This window comes from Cervus canadensis, chromosome 19, assembly GCF_019320065.1.
Source record: "Cervus canadensis isolate Bull #8, Minnesota chromosome 19, ASM1932006v1, whole genome shotgun sequence".
Lineage (NCBI taxonomy): Eukaryota > Metazoa > Chordata > Mammalia > Artiodactyla > Cervidae > Cervus > Cervus canadensis.
The window spans coordinates 29,941,511-29,962,951 of NC_057404.1; the positions used below are offsets into that span (position 1 = coordinate 29,941,511).

The window sequence follows — 21,441 nt, forward strand, 5'->3', positions numbered from 1 at the left end:
TCCCCTAGAGAAGGGATAGGCTACCCGCTCCAATATTTTTGGGCTTCCCTGGTGGCTCAACTGGTGAAGAATCCACCTGCAATGTGGGAGACCTGGGTTTGATCCCTGGGTTGGGAAGATTCCCTGGAGAAGGGAAAGGCTACCCACTCCAGCATTCTGGCCTGGAAAATTCTATGGACTGTATAGTCCATGGGGGTCGCAAAGAGTTGGACACAAATGAGCAACTTTCACTTTCACATGAAAAAAACAGTAAAATGAAAAAACTAATAAATATTTTATTAATGAGCCTAAAAGGTAAATATGGTGATAAAAAGTACTTTATCTCATTCCTCCCTCATTCCTAGCATCAGTTAAAGCTCTTGGTAACAGCTGAGTTTATTCTGAGGTTTCTTGTATCTTCCACCATCTTTACTTTTGCTATGGTCTGAACATTTGTGTTCTCCCAAAATTCATATGTTGAAATTCTAATGCTCAACAGTATTAGGAGGTGGGGTTTTTGAGAGGTGCTTAGGTCATGAGTCTACCTTCGTGAAGGGGATTGGTGTTCAAAGAGAGGAGACCCCACAGAAATCCTGTGTTGCTTCTGCCATGAGAGGACACAGGTAAAAGGTACTAATTTTGAATCAGGAAGAGTGCCCTCACAAGAACATAACTATACTGGTTCCTTGATCTTGGACTTTCCAGTCTTCAGAACTGTGAGAAATAAATCCCTGTTGTTTACAAGCCACTTAGTCTATTGTTTTATTATAATGGTGGAAGGAACTAAGACAATCTGTTACACTGTTGCATCAAAGTTCACCACACTGCTTCATATGACTGAATATTACTTATTGAGTTGTTACAGTGATGCCTGTAACCTTCATTTTTAAAGTCAATTCAGAAGAAAGATAGCTTTTAAAAGACTGAGAATGGTTTGGAGGAGAGTAAAGGCTCTAGAAGTAATAATGAACAACAAAGCTTCTCCAATATCATGAAATGATAAACAGAATAAATCCTCAGTCATACACACCATGCTTTCTATCACTTGAGGACACAGTATTTTGCTTCTACTAGGCCTTAATATAATGACGAGCAAATAAGTCATGGGCCCACTATTGGCTTATAGTTTAGTGGGAGAGTTTTCTCTGGTTGGTAGGAGAAGTTAAAGATATAAGGCATGAGGTTTCAAGCTGCTGTTGCTGTCTTGACGATGGAGGGAGTCATGTGTAAAAGAAAGAGATCTCACTTGCATAACTGCAAGAAACTGAATTCTGCCAACAATGGAAAGAGCTCTAAGTATTTGTACCCCAGAGCCCCTAGATGAGAACTCAGTTTGGCTAACACCTTGGTTTCAGGCTTATGATAATAAGCAGAGAACTAGCCACACCTTGTCAGAATTCTGACCTACAAAACTGTGATCTAATAAATTGCTATTTCTTTTAAGCCACTGTGTTTGCAGTAATTTGCTATGCAGCAGTGAAAATGCTCTTCATGGCTGCCTGGAGTAGATAGATTTGGAACTGGAGGATCTATTACCAAAGTGGCTCACTTCCATGGCTGGCAAATTGGTGCTGGTTGAATGGAGAGTCTGTTAGATGGTGCTGCGCACTAAAGGCATCAGTTCCTTCAACGTGGGCCTTTCCACAGTTTGTGTGGCTTCTGTATGACAGGTGATTAGGTCCTACAAGTAATAGGCCCTGGGAACAAGGATAAAGTAAATGGAAGTTTTTTGACCTAGCGTGGGAAATTATGTAACATGGTTTTTACTCTATTCTAGTGGTGGAGACTGTCACAAAAGTCTGCTGAGGTTCAAGAAGAATGGACATAATCCTCACCACTTCATCACAACAGTTTTGATGTCTCACTGTAAGAAGTGCATTAAAATGATAGGGAATATTTTGTATTTGAAACATATAATTACATAGTGATTTAATTTTTCACTCCTATCTCAATACCCATTTTGTTTGTTAAAATATTAACATTTGAAGGAAAGTTGTAAGTGATGACAGCATAAAGAAAAGTATCGCACTCGAAGGGTAAGTCAGGGATTTGAATGTGTTTGGATACACACACACAAGTCCCATAATGACAAATGTTAAATGCTAACTTTAACTTAAATGCTAACTCTAACTTAATTTAACTAAGTTAAATGCTAACTTTAACTTAAATTTCTAGAAAACATTCAAGATGTTATGTACAATGAAAATAAAAATTAAGATCTATTTGAGCGAAAATGTGTTATTTTAAGTTTAGTTAATATATCGTTAATTTGAATTATGCTACCACTTTCTTGAACACTGGTTCAATATATAGAAATATATAACATTAACTATAGTTAACATTTCCTGCATTGCGTAATTTGGTTTGTATTTCCTGTAAATGCTATGAAACCAGAAAAACTATTATACAAAATTTAGGCAACTACTTCATTACAGAATTAAGTACTCATTTAGGTTTATTTTCTCAGAAAGTGAATACAATTCAGTATTATTTTTATTTACAGAATATAATAATAAGTAAACATGATGCAATAACATTAGTCCGTAGCAGATCTAGACTGAGCGGAAATATACAAATTATTCCTCTCCATCTTCCACATTTGGATGATTAAAAAATAATTGAATCTCATTACTGTGTGAACCAGACATAAGGAAACCACAATTCAATTTATGATAGCATATGCATCCACTAGTGAAATTAAAATTATGGTCAACAATGTATAGATTTGGTAAATTAAAAATTAATTCCATCTTGTGTAACTTCATAAGTGTAGAATATGACAATATAAGAGAAGCTTTATATAAGTGACAAAAGCTATGAAATGCACTTTTCACATTTTAATTACAATTCACATGTCTGTATCTCCTGCTGTGATGTTTTGTTAAAAAGACATCTCATTTGTGAAACTGCCAGTATAGAAACTGACAGATGGCAAGACCAGTTTCCAACCTGCTTAAGTACTGGTTTAATATGGTTTAGTTTATTTTATTATCATTGTCTATTTTTTACTAGACATCTAAATAGTAAAGAGTACTATTTTAATTTTGTTATAGCTCATCTATTGTTATAATTAGATCTATTTATATGATTCCCATAGATTTAATGTTACTGTTTCAGCTTTTATCAATATACTATTTTAAGATATAATTTAACTGATGATTTCTCTAAAAAAATGTGTCAAGTTCTATTTATTTTAATGAAATGCCTACAAACACATAGATGCCTGGGGACAGTCATGATAGGACAACTCAAATGTCCAATGAAAAAAATCTCTTTGATAGATGAAACTCATAGACATCAACAAATGAACCATTAATTGGGTTAAATATTTTTTTAATATTGCAATCAGAACAAAACAAGTATTCAAACATGAAAATTACCTCATATGAAGGTAAGAAAGCCTGAGATTATTTTCCATAAGATCTTATTGATCACATTTGGAAATAGAAACAAAGATAAGGAAATTATATGCCAGTAAAAGTCTCTACTGGTGAATCTGCTTATAAAGACTCCTTTGGTTTCATGTTGATAAACATTTTTTAATACAGTTGATCCTCCTTAAATAATTGAGAGGTATAAATTCAGAGAACACCATTGTTGGTCTCAGTTCTCCTTGCCTTCTGGCTCCTCGACTTTTCAGCTCTCTAAATTGGATAGTCTCCTCTGGAATTAAGGATTTCTACAGTTGCTGGTTAAGTGATGCCTCTCCACATACTCTGCTTTCCATCCAGTCAGCCCATTAAATGGGCTTAGAATTAGATCGCTTTGTAAACCTGGGATATGGTAGCCCAGTGACAAGGACAGTGACTTACTTTCACCTTAATAGTCTTGCAACCACAGCTGCCCCATGGGATGAATCCTGGGTGTCTGTGTAGTTCCTAGATCAAAGACAGCTCATGCAGTGAGTATTCTGACACAGTCATCTGGGCTTAGCTTCTGGCGAGGATTCCTCTCTGAAATCCTGGGCAGTTGACCTGACTGGCCTGTTAGTTTCCTCCACGGAACAAGGGAAATGATAGACCTGCTGTTCTGTCACCAGGCAGAATTTCTGTTGCAAAAAGACAGTTTACCAAGTTATATGAGCCACTACCAGATTTCTGGAAAAAAAAAAAAATTCTATTTTAATGTTTTTTCTACTAGTTCCCTGTCTACCTGACAGGTTGCCCCAATTAAGAGTTTGCCATGTTAAAACAGAGTTTTTCCTGTGCTCTCTGGAACCCAAACTGCAGTTGAATCAGTCATTCTCTCTTTGGTCCCACACTTTCACCCCAGTCTTTGGTGTTGAATCCAGTGTAAATTCCAGTCTCAATCTCCACTAAAGGCTCTTTTTGCTCTAAGGTACCCATAATGCCCCCTTAACTTTATAACAGTTGTCACAAAAAGACATGGAAAAAGTTCTAAATGTTAATTCCATATTCAAAAAATTTTTCATTGTATTTCTTTTATTCTATCAGGCTAACGCAAAGGGGAGAAATGGTCATTATTTAACTTTCTTCATAATGATTGGATAATCATGATAGAATATGAAGTGAAAGAATGATAAAATAACTAGGACATAAAAAATGCAACCTTAAATTTGTTTCTAAGACTTCGTCTACAAACATTGTTTGCAAATGTTTTGAAATTAATTCATTTTCTGAAACATCGTATGACTTTTATTATAGTAATAGGATTGGAAAGAAAAATTATCTCCTTTACTTCCCTAGGCACTAATTTTACTTTATAGGTACCACTACTGAAAATTTCTAATTTGGCTCTTCACTTCAGTGGGAATTCAGTGCACATAAGGGGCACATATGTAATTGGCAACCTAAATTTTCTGCTTTCATCAAATGGTGCAATGCCAAATCTTCATTGAACTTGCCAGTTAAATACACTTGGGAACCAAACAGCAGAAAGCATGAGAGATGAAAATGAACAAATTGGAAAGAGTCATTAACTTTCTGTTTTCCTATCACAACAAAAATTGTATCATGAAAATGCAGCAAAGTGGGAAATCCTACATGAAACATTAAACAATCATAAAAGAGAATAATTCATATACTTAACATCTGATATGTTGTTCATTATAATTTATAAATAGGGTTTCTAGTACAGATTTTTTTCAACAAAATATGAAATAGTTAAAATGAACCAACTTTTCAGAAATGTATTTTAGGTTACATATTTCCATATGTCTTACTGGTTGACTATATGAATTTATTTGGCAAGCAAAATTGTTATAAAATTAAGCAAGAAACATTGGCTTTATTTAATACTTTAATAAATAAAAGCAATTGACAAATTTTCATGGTTCTCACTAATTATGAATCCAGTTGAGAGTGTGAAAATTACAATCAGTTGTGGCTACCAAAAGTGCCTTTGAAATATCTGGCCTAATGCATAATTTTGAACTATGCAGAGTCATTATAAATTGTCATTATTGGTGACAAATGAATAGGAAACTGAAATAATAAAAGCACCAAATACTTGATTGAGCATCATCCTTAAAGGAGAAAACCTTTTTTCTTAAATGCCTATTTTTAGCTCTTAAATAAACCATATACTTGTTTCCTAGGTTCAAAGTTCAGGACTATCTCTTGTACAAAATATCCTTTTGCAGTGATAGCAGGATTCCTTTTGTAAGGACTTTGGGGGAAAGTTTCCTAACTTTTTTCATCTACAAATCCAAGTAGTGAAGGCTTTTTAAATCCTTGTGCTCCTTGTGCTCAATTGTGTCCGATTCTTTGCTGCCCCATGGGCTGTAGTCCACAAGGCTCCTCTGCCCATGGAATTTTCCAGGCAAGAAAACTGGAGTGGGTTGCCATTTCCTACTCCAGGAGATCTTCACGATCCAGGGGTCGAACCCGCTTCTCTTGCATCTCCTGCATTGGCAGGTGGGTTCTTTACCAGCAGTGCCACCTGGGAAACCCTAAAAAAAAAGGACATTTTTGTAAACTGATATTGCACTAGAAAAAAGGAGAGAAGCAGAAGGAAAATGACGAGAGACTGTGGATCAGCTAATCTCATAGTTACTGAAAGCTATAAAGAAACTGTAAGATTTAACTAAGCAAGGTGTTCTGAATGGGAGGTGGTGTGGACAGCAGTGTAAGGCAGTGTTCCCGCTGCATCACTCAATTTGTATATGACCAAAGCTTAACTACCTACCCTCCCCAAACCTGATTTTCCTGATCTATGTAATTGAAGGAAGGGTAATAGGTTCTTCACAGGGCCTACACACATTAAATGTCAATGACTTTTGTTAGTATATCTGTTTAATAATGCTTGATCAAAGGAGTTCTCATGCCCTGGATTTTTATGTTATTGATGTATTGGTCTACTTGTCCCAACTTTGCTGCCCTTTCTTGATTATATGCTTCAGCCACCTTTAAACTCTTTGTATGAGACATGGGAGAATTAGGGAAAAAGAAAATGGATGGTAAAGATAAAATAAATGGAGAGTATATTATAAGCCAGCACACTCCAAAAACCCAAGGATGTAGCAACAGCCATGTTGTTGTTGGTTAGTCATTAAATCATGTCAGACTCTTTGATACCCAATGGACTGTAGCCTGGCAGGCTCCTCTGCCCACGGTCATAACTACTAATAAAGAGAGAAGATATAATAACTGAGTTGTCAAAGGTAGCCTTCTAGATGCTCTTAAGTTCCTTGTGGCACATTTATGAGAAAAAGTTTCCCATGGTTGTCACCCCAAAGTGAGGTTGTCCCCATATCAAAATACACATCGACCACTAATACTCATTCAAAAAGTACAATTTGCTTTTACACTCAATATATCCACATTTGACAAGTCAGAGTGTGACCAAATTATTTATAATGTGTGTATACACACACACACTCTTGAAAGAAGCATAGATTGCTTGATTCTTGGAAGCAGTTTGCCAATACAGTAGAGCACCAGATCATAAAATCATGTAATCTGAGCAGGAGTCTAGTTAGAGGGTAAGGAAGGTGATGTCAGGTGTACAAACTTAACACTGGGGATGTATTTGCTATCTAGAAATAGTCCTACAAGCCACCAGAATTGGCTAAAAAAATGTTTCCAACACACACACACACACAGTTAAATGCATTCCCTCTGCTGTATTGCCTGCTAAAGACATAAATATACAGGAGTGGAGATAAAGAGGGATGAATGGGGGAGTTCAGGACCCAGGGCAAATCTAAAAGGAAATGAGGCAGTGCAATAGGAGAGAGGATCAAGGGAAAATAAATTAGGTAAGCAACAGCATCATGCATCAGAAGTCTTCTCCATCACTAAACTGGCTACATTTCTCCAGAGGGCCATCAGTCAAATGATGTCAAAATGGTAACTGGTTCTGTTTGTAATCCCTGTGTTGTCAAGGACCATCTGTGTAACAACAAGTTCCACTCCAGGTCACAGTCCCAATGCTTTCATTATCCTACAGAAGAGTTGAGGACTGTAAATATTTGCTGGGAGGTATCATGGGCTTCCAGGAAGGAAATCAGGTTTCTTTCCTTGCCATCTTTGAGGGAGAGACGTGTCAGAATGTGAATAGGCTGTGTGAGAAGGAAAAGGGGAAGAACCTCACAATTTCTTCCTTGAAAGGGGGAAGAGAAATAAGATTACAGCGGTGCTTTGGAGAGAAAATATTGAGTGCATTCTCAGTATTAACGCGTCCTCTCCGCAGAGCTTCAGATTTCCTGCCTTCCCCAGTTTTGACCTGCCAGTGCCCTCGGACTCTTTGCATGCACGAAGATGGGCTAAGAGGAAAGCCAAGTCAGCACGGTCTGATTCGGCTACCCCTAAAACGAAAACTCAGCAACGGGCCAGCAGTGGGTGTGCGCGCGTTAATGCGTGAGTATGCGTGCGTGGTAACCCGCGGACGCAGTTGGCCGGGCGCCGCCCTCGGAGCCCCCGCCCCCGCCCCCACCCCACCCCCACCCCCACCCCCACCCCCGGCCCCGGCCTAACCCCTCCCCCCACCCCGACCTTATAAAGGCAGCGCTCGCCGCCGCCCTCCTCACAGTCTGGGAGCGCGGCCTGCCAGAGAGGTGGCTCTCTCGTCCGCTCCTCAGTCACACTCCGCGCACTCACACACTTGGAAGCGCCTCCCCACGTCCCTCCCCTGCCCTTCTCTCGCTCTGCTCTTCTCTCGCTCACCACAAATAGTCGCCGACCGACTGCCAATCCGCCTCTCTCTCCCTCTCTCCACAACATGACTGACTGGGAAGCGGTGGCTCAGGCAGAGCAGCTCTGCGGGCGCGGGCAGGAGGAGCAGGAGGATTATTAAATAACGCAGCTCCACTCTGTACTCCTGGGAGTGGAGAGAAGGAGCCCAACATCCGAGAAGGGGAGGGAGGGCGGAGGAGGGGGACCGGGAAGGACAGTCCCGTGCCCCGAAGACATAAATCCCCGAGTGCCCGGGAGGAGCCTAACAAGCGGCGCGGAGCCCTCAAGGTAGTAACGCCCCCCGGTTGCCCCCGCACCCGGCGGGTCGCGCTTCGCGTCGCCGCGACACTGGGGTCGGCCCCGGGCGGACGCGGGGAGGACCGCCCGGCAGGTGACGGCGCCGTGCCCGGGCCGCCCCGGGGCAGCCCCCGCCCAGGCCCGGGGCGCCGGCCGTGGGCCAGGCGTGTGCGGCGCGGAGACCTGGCCTGGCGGGCGGGGTGGGAGGGAGGCGGAAGGGCTCGCTCGCCGCGGGCCCGCGACTCTCCGCGCGCTGCGTGGCCTTTTCCTCCGCGCTCCAGAGCGCTCGAATGACCGCGGCCGCGGCCGCCACTCCGGGGCGGTGAGGAGCGCGGCCGGTCGAGGAGGCAGGAGTTGGAGCAGGCTCGGGGCCGCTCCCCTCCTCCGCCACTCTCGTCCCGCAGGTAGGGGCGCCCGGGGAGCGCTGGCCCCGGGGACTGCGGGTGCCCGGGCGGGGGCGGCGGCGGGGAGGGAGAAGGGGGCGGGGAGCCCGGGGCTCCTCGGGGAGCCGCAGTGCCCGAACCTGGACGGCCCATTGCCTTCGCCCGCTGGTCCTCGGGCGCTGGCTTCCTGGATTGGAGGCGAGACCCTCCCCAGCGGCGGCAGGAACAGCAGCGACTTAGTGTGAACAAATTGCTTTGTGGTGGCGCATCCAGGGCTCCAGGGAGGGGTGTGTTTGTGTGTGTGTGTGTGTGTGTGTGTGTGTGTTTTCGCCCTCTGGACTAATCAAAGCGTTGGTTCACCTGGAGAGAAAATCAGTCCCGAGCTGAAACCGCAGGTGTCCCCTTGCTCCGCCTCCCCCACCTTCTGGCTTGTGTCCCGGGGACTCGTACACGCCGTGCTGTCAGGGGCAGGGTTGCGCGATGGGGTGACGGAGGGATTTGTGAATGGTGCTGCTCTGCGCGTGGAGGCTGAGTCTTGCTGATGTAAAGGAGGAGGGATCCAGAGTGAGAAGAAAGGCTATTTATGGCAAAGAGTTGTGAAATTTCTCGGGGTTTCCTTCCGTGTTTCCTGAGCTTCTCTGTCTCCCTCTCCTCCTCCATCTCAATTCCTCTCTCCCATCTCTCCCCTCTTCTTTCTCAGAATTAGAAGCAGTTCTGCTTTCCATCCCATCCCCACCCCCTTTCTCGTGGGACCTTGAATCTGAGATGAAGGAAGTCAGAAAATCACTTGCCATTTTACAGGTAGAAAAAAAACATGCTTTTTACAAGTTACTGATCCTTTGCCTTTTATATTTGTGTGTACTTGTCACGTCTCTTACCTCTTTAGGCCACCAATAATACTTACAGACAAAACATCTACTTGGTTTCAACAGCTTTCATTTCTAATATCTTTACAGTTGAATACCTTCCCACTGATATCGAACACATTTATACACCTAAGAAAGGCTGTTAACATAATGTGCACACATTTTACCATAAAGCTGGTTTTATTAAAAGCCTTGGGGAAGAAAGAGAAGCAGACAGCTAGGTGCGTTTGTATTGATTATTGCTGATTAGAATTAGAACTAGCTATTAAGAAAAGACCTAAAATACTATTAGTCGAGTCCACAACACAATTAGTTTGTTTCGGTTTCTTTTCCTGTTTGCTTTATAACAAGACAAAAATTCCAGACATAACGTGAAGCTTAGAGAGGTGCCTTAGAACAGTGTATACCAACTGCGTTTTAGCAAATTTATGTTTGTTCTATGAAAAATCTGTTTTCATAGAACCGTTTACTGGGTTGTAACTGATATAGTAGGATAGTGTCCTTATTATTTTAAATTTGGATGTCTCTAAGCAGCTGTCAAGCACAATGTTTTTTAAAACATTGAAATTCTATGTTGTAACAACCAGTTCAATAATTTCATGGAGAAGAAAGAGAACTGACCAACTTACTGTCAGAGTGATTTGTTTTCATTTACTATTAATTAAGGAGCTCCTTTTTTGACCAAAACATGCCAACTGTTGATGTTTTCTTCCAGTGTGAAAGTAGCTTTCCTTAGCAGTTCTGTTTCGAAGACAAAGCAGAGTTAAGGATTTATTTTGATTTGATTAGATTTGTATTGGTTTAAAATACATTTTTAACACTGGAACATGTGCAGTTTTATTTGTTACGTTAAAACATGAACTGAGCGCCCTGGCTCTGAGTGTTGTTAACTTTCTTGAATCATTGGAATGTAGAAGTAATGGGGAATTTTAAAATGTACTTGATGGGCTATATTATTGTAGTCATTAAACAGTCATACTTATGAATACTTTTTTTGACACCATCAGAGGATCAGCAACTGTTTATTAATGATGCATTTTTACACTATAGAATGTTGATTTGCATTAAATCATGAAGTTGAAAATGAAAAAAAATATATATTATAGATGTTGGCCTCCTTATTGCATTTTATTATGCAACATAGTATTCATAATAAAGAGCCTGTCTTGTGCAAGGTACTATCTAGGTATTGTGGAGGAATGTAAGACTTCTTTGCCTCCTGCCCTTCAGGAGCTTACTCTCCAGTTGGGGAAAGTCCGATGTTCATGCTTGAACAGTTAACAAACCTTGACAATAAGAGATTGCATGTCTAATGAAGACTGCAGGAGTTCAGAGCATGACAATAACATTTCATACTGAATTTTGTCTGAAAAGGCTTCTGGGGTAGGTAAGACTTCCTTGGTTTTGATCTTAAAGGATAAATAGGATTAGTGACTTGTGGATAAGAATATAAAGTGTAAAATGCAAGTCTCCTTGAATTGTAGAAAAGAGCAAAAGATGTGAGAAAGAAAAGTTTGTTTGAAATAGCTTTTGATATTGCAAAGTGGTTGAATTTGTTGTGCAGAGTCGAAGGTGAGCCTGTTTTTGATGTACAACATTCTGTACACTGTGTTTTTGGAATTAGTTGTAAATATTTCTGTGCCTAAGAAGACAAATTTTTATTTTATCTTGCTTCTTAGTGAAAAATATACTCTCTATATATTAGAAAAATACATAAGTAGAGAATGCTTACCCTAAATATTTAAATATACCACCTCACACTAAAGTGTTGAATTTTATGTTAATAACAAGGTGGAATGTACATGAAGTGAGGTGTTTGAGTTATATCCTTAACCAACTCTCCTTAGCTTTGGTCTAAAGAAAAGAGTATGATATATGTAAAAGAACAACTGTATAAATAATGAGCAGTCACTGAATGCTTAATATTTTATTCATATAAAATGTAGAACTGATTAACATTTTCCACCATATTTTGCTTTAAAGTTGTTAGAATGCATTTGCATAATAGTTAAGCTATCCTTACATCATTTTCCTTGAATACATAGCTATGATGTAGGACCTTTGGAAACAATTTTAGAGTTGTAACAGTTTAAAGAATGTTTTAACTATCTTTTGGTAAATATATTGTATTACTAAAAAGATTGTGCTCTGTTTATAAGAGTGTGCGTTTTTAACTTAGTTACTTGTTCTTTGTATATATATTTGTTTTTATACAAACACAAAACTGTTTAGAATGCATTCCTCCATTTTAGGAACACAAGAGGTAAGATCTGAATTGACATTGAGCCTGTCTAATCAGTATGACATTCCAGAAGTATTTTCTGGTGATAGTAAGGAAATAATACAAATATTAGATACGACTTTCAGTAAATAACAGAATAGAATTACTTTCAGCTTAGTTGAATTAAAAGACTTATAATATATATTTTGTTGACAGTGAATAGATAAGTCATTACAGAAGTGAAAATCCTTTTAAATCACCAATTTCTATTCATGTAGGAATGGGATGATTTCCAATGTAGTCAAAGTACAGACCAGCGTATCTGTTAATTGGTCTGTTTTGAGTTTGGTTTTGGACAATATGTCACAGGTGTATCACTTTGATAATGTAATCTCTCCCACTGTTTGACTGACAGCTTTTGCATGATTTCCCTACTGGATAGTGACAAAATCTATTTGCTGTATATTAAGGACATATGCTTTTATCAGCAATATAATCTTCACTATGTGAGAGTGTCATTTAACAATAAAACATGAAGTCTGCAGTGGGAGAAGCAGAGAGAAAAGATGAGCAGATTGATGAAAGACACTAACAAAGGAAACATACTTCAATATGTAGCTTATGCTAAATATAATATAAAAATGTAAAGCTGACCAGTCTAAGCTGCAGTTGATACAGTACCGGGATATTGCTTTCAGTTCTTGCTTTAAATGACTGTATTTCATTTTAAGCTATTTTCATGGCTAAACAAAGTGGCAAAAAAAAAAAAAAAAGCAGTGGTTGAAATGTTTACTAGGGTATGTGGTTTTATATTAGAATTAAAAGAAATTCTGCTTGGACCTTTGACAGATAAAGTTTGTTGTTTGGCCAAATTCCTGGCTCTATATTTACACTAACCTAAAAATATACTTTTTGTTTTTTAATTATTTACACTGTAATAACAATTTTAAAATTTTGATTAAACTTACTACAATTCTTGAACACTGTAGCTGTGTTCTGATACTAAATAAAACCTAAAGGTCATTTATAAGGAAACATTCTGTTATCTAATGGCAAATTCTTAACCTAGAGTAGTAGTTCTCAAAATGTGGTTCCCTGGGCAATAGCATGAGTAAACTTGTTAAAATGCAATTCCATTAAATGATTGAATCAGAAATTCTGCATTGGGGTTTCCTGTGTGATTCTTGGGCTTCCCAGGTGGTGCTAGTTGTAAAGAACCTGCCTGCCAATGCAGGGGACACAAGAGACACAGGTTCAGTCCCTTGGTTGGGACGATCCCCTGGAGAAGACAGCCTAACCCACTGCAGTATTCTTGCCTGGAGAATCCCATGGACAGAGGAGCCTGGCAGGCTGTGGTCCATAGTGTCTCAGAGTCGGACATGAGTGAAGCGACTAAGCATGCACACACGTGTGATTCTTACACACTCTAAAGTTTGAGAATCACTAACTTAGAGTATTTTATAGTAAAATCTGAAGGCCATGTCTTCCGCCTGTTTTATATCTAAATACTTTCCTCAACTGGTAGAGATAACTACGCTTTAACTGTTTAAACCTAGAAAATATTGCACTCTCCATCAGAAGAATTTCGTCTTAATTGAGCTTTTTCTTTTTTAAAAAACTTAAATGACTTTGTAACTCATTGTTGATTAGGGAAGCAGTACATCAGTGTAGAATTTAACTGGACAATAATGAGCTAAGGCTGACCTTATTGGTAGTCATTTATAAAGCAAAAAATATGCACAGTGTACAAAGGTTGACCGTCTTTAGTTTTGTTGACTCTTATGTGATATTTTTGGTCTTGGCATTTATAATCATTTTCTCTGTATAAGATTACAGTTATTTTAGCTGTGCAGTAGTAGCTTCACAAGTGTGAAATGTTCTCTCAAATGTTCTTACTGCTGAAAGAATTTTAGATCACATCTGTACCTCTTTCAAGATAAAGATAATGCGTTCAAATCCTATATCTCTCTTAATATCCTTCTCCCTTTCTTCTTCTTCCATCCTGGCCCCCAACCCCCAGGACTCTCCCACCCCTGCCTTTCAGATACAAGCTCAATCAGCCCTTCCCAAAGGAAAGCTTCCTTGGCCTTCTTTGCTGATCAGTGTCCCTTATATATATTGTTTTAGTTCCATGTTCTTCTTCCTTATGGTACTCATTGCAATTTAATTTTATGTGTGTTTGTGTATTTGGTTTAGTATCATCAAGAATTAACAATGGCCAAGACATAAATATTGAATAATTGTATCCCTTCATTCTAAGGATATTTTATGTTTTTCCAAAGATTGACCCTTTAAAAAGTATTTTAAAATAAAGGGAGTCCCTAGACTATATGAAAATATGGGTGTTGTTTTTATTTTGCAAATGATGAGATGTTTGTTAACAACAGCAGCAGTAGCTATCCTGTGCTGAACACTTCTTCCATGACAGACACTTATATTTGTTATGCCATGTAGTTCTCCTAACATTATAAAATTCTGTGCATATATTAGAGATGAGGAAACTGAGGTTCTATTCTGTGAGCTGCCAAACTACTGATACCAAATATTCATACTTTATTACAATACTTTGTAAATTATGAAATCAGTAGATAGAAGGCATGGAGTGTATTCAGTCCTTACTCCTGTTTTAACTCTGGGCCCAGCAATATCTGTCCATTATTCACTCTGTTGCTCCTCTCCTCAGTGATGCTGTTGCTGCTGCTTGGGTGATTGCAATAAGTGATGGAGAACTTTTAAGGCTGATAGTCCCATCTTTTTATTTCTCTTTTCAGTACTGATATATTTTGCTCTCAGTGCCATAATTCTTTTACCCCAACTAGTCAGAATCTCCCAAATTATTAGTGGAAGTTTAAGATGTAACCAAATATAGTTTTAAGAATAAGTGCCTATGTGTGGAGAATGGTCAAACATTAGATATTCTCCATATTTGGAAATATACAGCATATCTTTTGGCAAGGTACACACAGAGATTTCAGTACCTTGCTCAAGCAAAACTGATATTTCGTGCAGCCTGTTAATTCAGCTTGTCTCCCATGAGAAAAAAAATTGCCTATCAGTTTAGTTTCTTTTGACTTTTAATCTTCAACTTATTTACTTAAATATGGCTTTAATCAGTGTTCAAATGTTTGAAGCAAAGGAACTATTTTGAAGTATTTATGTATTATGATTCTGTAGAAGTCCATGGTCAGCATTACATTTGCTTTTTCTGAAGCTTTCTATTAGACTAATGGACAAAATTATATATTTCAAAATGTGTTTAAGTCAGTCAATAACATGAATAAAAATAGGTGCATATAACAAAAAGAAAAAATGGTTGTTTTACTGAGTATCTCACTTAAGGCCTGTTTTGTAGCTTTTTGTCAGAATCTTTATCTGCCACTGGACTTGTTTATCAGAGCCCTCAGCCATGCTCCTGATTTATGAGCATTCCTTCTATGTAGTGGAAAGCTTGGCATCTAGTCCAAGACCTTAGGACTTAATATCAAGCCACCCTTGATGTCCAGCTCTAATGTTATAGCATATTTTTAGTATTGCTTCTTTCTTATAACTGAAACTGATTTCTCACTTAATATTGTCCCCTACATCTTGGTAACTTACTCAGTATCACCATTTCTCATAGCATTTGAGCACAGACTTTCTTTGACAGAGCCTTCTTTATTTTTTAAGGACTGGGTTTATGCCTGTGAAACCATTTCATTTCCCAAGCTCTTTCATCTGCCCGCAGACTCTCCCCTGCCTTGTCCCCAGTAACTAGTTTCCTGGACTTCTAAAACGTTCCAACTCTGAGAGGTATGCTTCATTCCCAGTACTCACTCTTAGACCTTCATGATGCCAACCTCTTAGGGCATATTGTTGTTGTTGTTCTGTCGCTAAGTCATGTCCGTCTCTCTGTGACCCGTGGATGCAGCATGCCAGGTTCCTCTGTCCGTTTCATGCCCATTGAGTTGGTGATACTGTCTAACCATCTCATCCTCTGCTACCTTCTTCTCCTTTTGCCCTCAGTCTTTCTGAGCATCAGGGTCTTTTTAAATGAGTTGGCTCTTTGCATCAGATGGCCCAAGTACTGGAACATTAGCTTCAGCATCAGTCCTTCCAGTGCATGTTCAGGATTGATTTCCTTTAGGATTGACTGGTTTGATCTCCTTGCTGTCCAAGGGACTCTCAAGGGTCAGCACAATGGGAAAGCATCAGTTCTTTGGCTCTCAGCCTTTTTGATGGTCCAACTCTCATATCCATACTTGACTACTGGAAAAACCATTGCTTTGACTATGTGGACTTTTGACAGCAAAATGGTGGCAGGTTTTTAATATGCTGTCTAGGTTTGTCATAGTTTTCCTTCCAAGGAGAAAGTGTCTTTTAATTTCATGGCTGCAGTTATTGTCCACAGTGATTTTGGAGCCCAAGAAAATAAAATCTGTTACTGCTTTCACTCTCTCCCCTTCCGTACGGCCCCACCCTGTGTAGGTTGGTTGGACTTCTTGGAAGTATTTACAGCTGGGGTTGTATTGTGCTTTACAGACTGAAGGGCAAGTCTAGTTCCAGGTTCTGATCATCACCAGATTGCTTCGTTTTGGTACATGTTATCTTCTTTTATGTGGCTGTGTCCCACTATAGAGCTAACTCATTCATCATCATTGACAGCAAACATTTTGTAAATGCTTATTATGTATGTCAGTCTGTTTCAAAAAGGATGTACCTCCTGTGGTTCTTTAACAGTGTAATCCACATAAATGGAATACAGATTTTTCCCTGTCTGGTTTGTTTCTGTAATTCTAAGTGAGTTGTTTATTTCAAGATGACCTGGCTTTTCTTCATTCTGCTTTATAACCTTATTTGAACGTAATATAGTTGGAATGTCAAACAGCTGAAGAAAGATACTCTGGGTGGTTTGATGCCTTCTCTAATTTTCCCCATTTGTTAACAAAAACTAGAGGTATTCCTGAGTTTGGGAAGTGTTTGGTAAGCCAGGTATACTGCCTTAATTCAACTTCCTTATCAACCAAATTCAGACTAGCATGTCATATTTCTTATGTATCTGTTCACTGCAGTTAGGTTTTTACTGGAAAGTTAAATACTATGATTCTGTTAGTGAGTTGTTATTGCTTTTGTTTGTGACTTTTTTTGTATTTTGCTTGATTTTGGCAGTAGCAGCAATTGATACATCATAAACCAATGCAAGATTTACAAATAAAACCAAGCAAGTATAAAAACATGGTAGAAACAAATGCAGATATAGGCTTTGACATTCTAGTCAATTCTTTCTCAACTATTTTTATTTGTTTGATTGTTTTTGTTATTTATAGATATATAAATTACCAGAGCATTAAGTCATTAAGTCTGAATATATGAAATGTGTTTAGTGAGTACTCTTTAATATAAAGTATTATTTAGAACATTCGGGAAAAACTTGAAAGACATCATACATGAAGCTTAAGAAAAGGATAAACATACCTCTATATAAAAATCAAATTCAATGTTAGAAATGCAGACTAAAAGTAACTTATTTCATGTAAAGTTTTGAAATGTCTTACTGATAATAAAACCAACAGGTCAGTATACCGTAATTCCTAAATTTTCAAAGGAGTGCTACCTACTGGGAAGATAGCTCAAGCAGAGTTATTTGATTTTGTTTTCAATTTTTAATACTATATTCATGTACTGCTGCTAAGTCACTTCAGTCGTGTCTGACTCTCTGCGACCCCATAGACAGCAGCCCACCAGGCTCTGCCATCCCTGGGATTCTCCAGGCAAGAACACTGGAGTGGGTTGCCATTTCCTTCTCCAATGCATGAAAGTGAAAAGTGAAAGTGAAGTCGCTCAGTCATGTCTGACTCTTAGCGACCCCATGGACTGCCGCCTACCAGGCTCCTCTGTCCATGGGATTTTCCAGGCAAGAGTACTGGAGTGGGTTGCCATTGCCTTCTCTGTATTCATGTGCAAACAGACCCAATAAAACTGAATGTATTGATTAATAAATGAGTTTCTTAAAAGTTAGAATGTACCTCCTTGAGTGGTAATTTTAAAAATAAAGTACAGATTACTAAATTGGGTCATAAAAAAGCATTATAAATTTGTACAGCAAACATATAAACTTGCAGCAACATTATGGCTAAAATTAACTTTGAGGTATATTTCCTACAGTGTTCCTCAGGGTGTAAATATGGTGATATTGGGAAACATCTTCATCAATACCAGTTCATCTTTTGAAAGGGTGAAGGGTTCTGCAGTGGGAGGGTCTAAGCTGATGACAGGGAAAGTGTAATATGAAGCATCCCACGGGGACATTTTGAGGGTCCCAGGTCCAAGTCCTGCTCAAAACACTGAAGGGATAAAGACACTACAGTATTAACTATCTAGTGAAGAGTAGGAAAGAATTGCCTTCCAGGATATTTCTGAGGACAGTCAGGTTCATTGGATGATAATGAAGGAAACACATAGCCCCAGAATCTAATATAGGAAGTCATTTGATGATGTATTGTATTTTAAATACCAAAAAGTTTAAGTTGAATATGGGATAGGTTGGTATATTTGAAGTTCTGGAGATCTCCAACCGCACTTCCAACAGGCTAGTCCTCAGTCTCTCTAGTCATCTTTGAGGCAAGGGAGCTCTCCAGGGTACTAGATTCTTGCTGAAATCCTCTCTTGCACAATAGTGCAAAATATTTTGTTGTTTTTGTTTTTTGCTTATCATAGCCTTTCATAGCCATTGCAGATGTTGCACCATTCACTTGAAATGACTGACCTTCCATCATTTGACTTATTCTTGTGAGTCCTTCAAGGCTCAGTGCAAATGTAAGTTCAAGGATGCCTACTTCAACCCCATGTAAGAAGCCTGTTCTGAGTTCTAATAGCAGGCTGTGTATATCACTATCAAGTCTCCATTTAAAGTATCATAATTTACTGCTTGCTTATGCTTCATGCCCACTAGATTGTAGACTTAATGAGGGCAGAGTTTTGTGCTTTATTCTCTTTTTCAAACAGCTCATCTAAATCAGTGATGTGAAGATCCTTAGTAGTTGATTAGTAAATGAATACTGCTTTAGAGTAGCTTGAATATTGTCCATTTTATGTGAACAACTCCCAGGACTAACCACTGTCCTGAGTCATGTCAAGATTCACTTTGAATATTTCTCTTTATGGCTTTTTCATGGACTAAAAACTTTTTTAGGTTACTTGGTTCTTAACTTGAAACCAGATATCCTAAAATGGCTGCAAGTCTTGAAAAAAAAAAAATGAAAGGACTGGAGGGACTATGGCATACATACCAGGGGCATTAGGGTATCAGTGAGGTTTAAAGAAAGTAGCATAGGCTGATATGGAAAATGGGGGCCAAAGAACTGACTGGTTTGTCATATTGTTGAACAAGAATCCCAAACATTTACTTCACATTCATTTTAAGGCTTCTGGAATTTGGGGTCTCCTCTCAATTTCTATAGCCCAGATATCCATTTTGAAATGTTTGCAAATCTGAGGTCACGTGAGGATAGTAGAATTCTTCAACTGAATAAACAAATGTTGCTAGTACCTGTGTATATAATGGTTGATGAAACATATGGTTTTTGTCCTCCTGAAGCTTACAGTTTAGTTTTCAATTGTAGTGCCCATATTATCCACAGTACTTGGTGAAAATGGAACTTGGAAGACGTCTTTTCTCTTTTCATAGCCGCGTTAGTGACTTCTTGGACTTCCTTCTGTACGTCTGCTTGTTTGCAGTACCCCACTCACACATGCCATTGCTCTGAATGTGCCGTGCGGCGGTACGTGATTGTCATCATGGAAAAACACTTCTGCTTACATGTAAGATGTCCTGTCACTGATAGGATGTAGATTTACTGATCACTTTAACATGATTGGTAAATTGTATACCTGTCTATATCTTCCCTTATAGGGACAATTGGAGAGTAGTTGAGGTACCATCGTTTTTCATTTGGTCAGAAATTCCCTATAATTCAAGTGCATGAACAGTAGGAAATGGTTGTGTGGTCTTTTTGTGGGGGATATTTTCACTTTATAATTATACTTCTCACGTTTTTGAAGTATACGTAATATCTATCCTGTATGTCATGCTGTTTCTCTTCCTTGTTTTGATTTTTTTCTTTTACCTATTGCCAGCAGGAATGTTTCAATTATGAAGCATAAAAAGAAAAGTATATATTTTAGTGATTTTTACTTCTTGAGAAATCTAGTTATATAACTCAGAGAAAAATATGGATTCAAAATAACAGTGTAAAACAAAGAGTTTTAAAAGTGTTAAAAAAGAAAGCAAAATTTTTCTATAATCATCTTGAGTAAACTCATAGATTGGAAAGCTAGTAATTTCTTTATTAAATATTTAGAATTATGCCAAATAATATTATCATAATTAATTTTAGAGATTAAAAATCACTAGTCATTTTTGAGTAATACTAGAGATGAAACACTCCTATAAGAACTATGGTTTAATCCGTCTAAAAGAAAAGTTGTCTTAAAACTTTTCAAGGCTGTATATGGTGTGTTCTCACAGTTTAGGTATTTTATAATGTCACTGTTAGGAGATAGAGGTGATTTTAGGAATCACGTGAATCATCTGTGTTGTGTAAGCACAGCCCTGGGACTCTTCAGCCCTCAGTCAACCCTAGGACTCCTTTGAGACCAAAATTGATGATTGACTCTTAAAGTGTGGTCATGAAAACATGGGGACCTGCTGTGATTACATTTTCTTTTCCTCTTAAGTAGAAGAAGGTAATTCACTTTACACCCCCACCAAAACCATATTAAGTGCTTGTACAAATATCACTGAATTAAAAATTACTTTTGTAGAGTACTACTGTCTGACATTAAGTCAAAACTTGGATCAGTCATTGTTGTCTATGTACATTTACAAAAATACACATGTATGTATTAATGTAATTTCTTATAATGGGATTTTTTTAATAAAATTTTTTCCTAGTAATGCATGTGTTTTTAGCCTTTTTATTTTTGAAGGGAAGAGGTGAATCAGTTAGTGAATCAGTTAGTTAGCTTTCCAGAAGAACAGACCAATTGTATACATATTTATATCATCTATCTGTAAGAAGATTCACTTTAAGGAATAATATATATGATTATGGTGGCTTGCAAATCTGAAATCTGTAGGGCAGGCCAGCAGGCTGGAAACTCAGGCAGGATTTCTATGTTACAGTTTGAGGCAAAATTCCTTCTCCAGGAAATGTCAGTTTTTGCTTTTAGGCCTTCAGCTGATTCAGTGGGACCCACCCACGTTATTTAAAGGTAACCTGCTTTCAGTTCAGTTCAGTCACTTAACGTCAAATGTTTATAGACATTAACCATGTCAAAAAATACTTTTCACAGCAATATCCAGACTAGAGTTTGACCAAACAACTGGGCACCATATCTAAGTCAAAATTTCACATGCAGTTCAATCGTCACAGAGGACGAGGGGTAATATGTTCACAAGCAAGCCCTTTGTAGTTGACATGGTAAGTTTGTGTACACATGTTTTTCCTTTGGCTGGATACTTCACCTTTGGTCATTTGCTTGTACTTGTAGACGTAAGTCATCATTCATTGGTTCCTTATATG

The 21,441-nt window shown here is 38.6% G+C and overlaps 1 protein-coding gene across 4 annotated transcripts in view; it reads left to right on the forward strand.

Moving 5' to 3' along the window:
• Positions 1–7,986: 7,986 nt before the first annotated feature.
• Positions 7,987–21,441, forward strand: part of CCSER1 (coiled-coil serine rich protein 1) — a 1,404,567-nt gene continuing 1,391,112 nt past the window's right edge. For 2 of the 4 annotated variants that reach the window (XM_043438589.1, XM_043438594.1), the window contains exon 1: positions 7,987–8,402. The gene's annotated coding sequence lies outside the window, so the exon portion shown is untranslated. Of the gene's footprint in view, positions 8,403–8,623; positions 8,816–9,494; positions 9,596–21,441 lie in introns of those variants that run through there. The other 2 variants (XM_043438592.1, XM_043438591.1) reach the window with 2 other exon arrangements.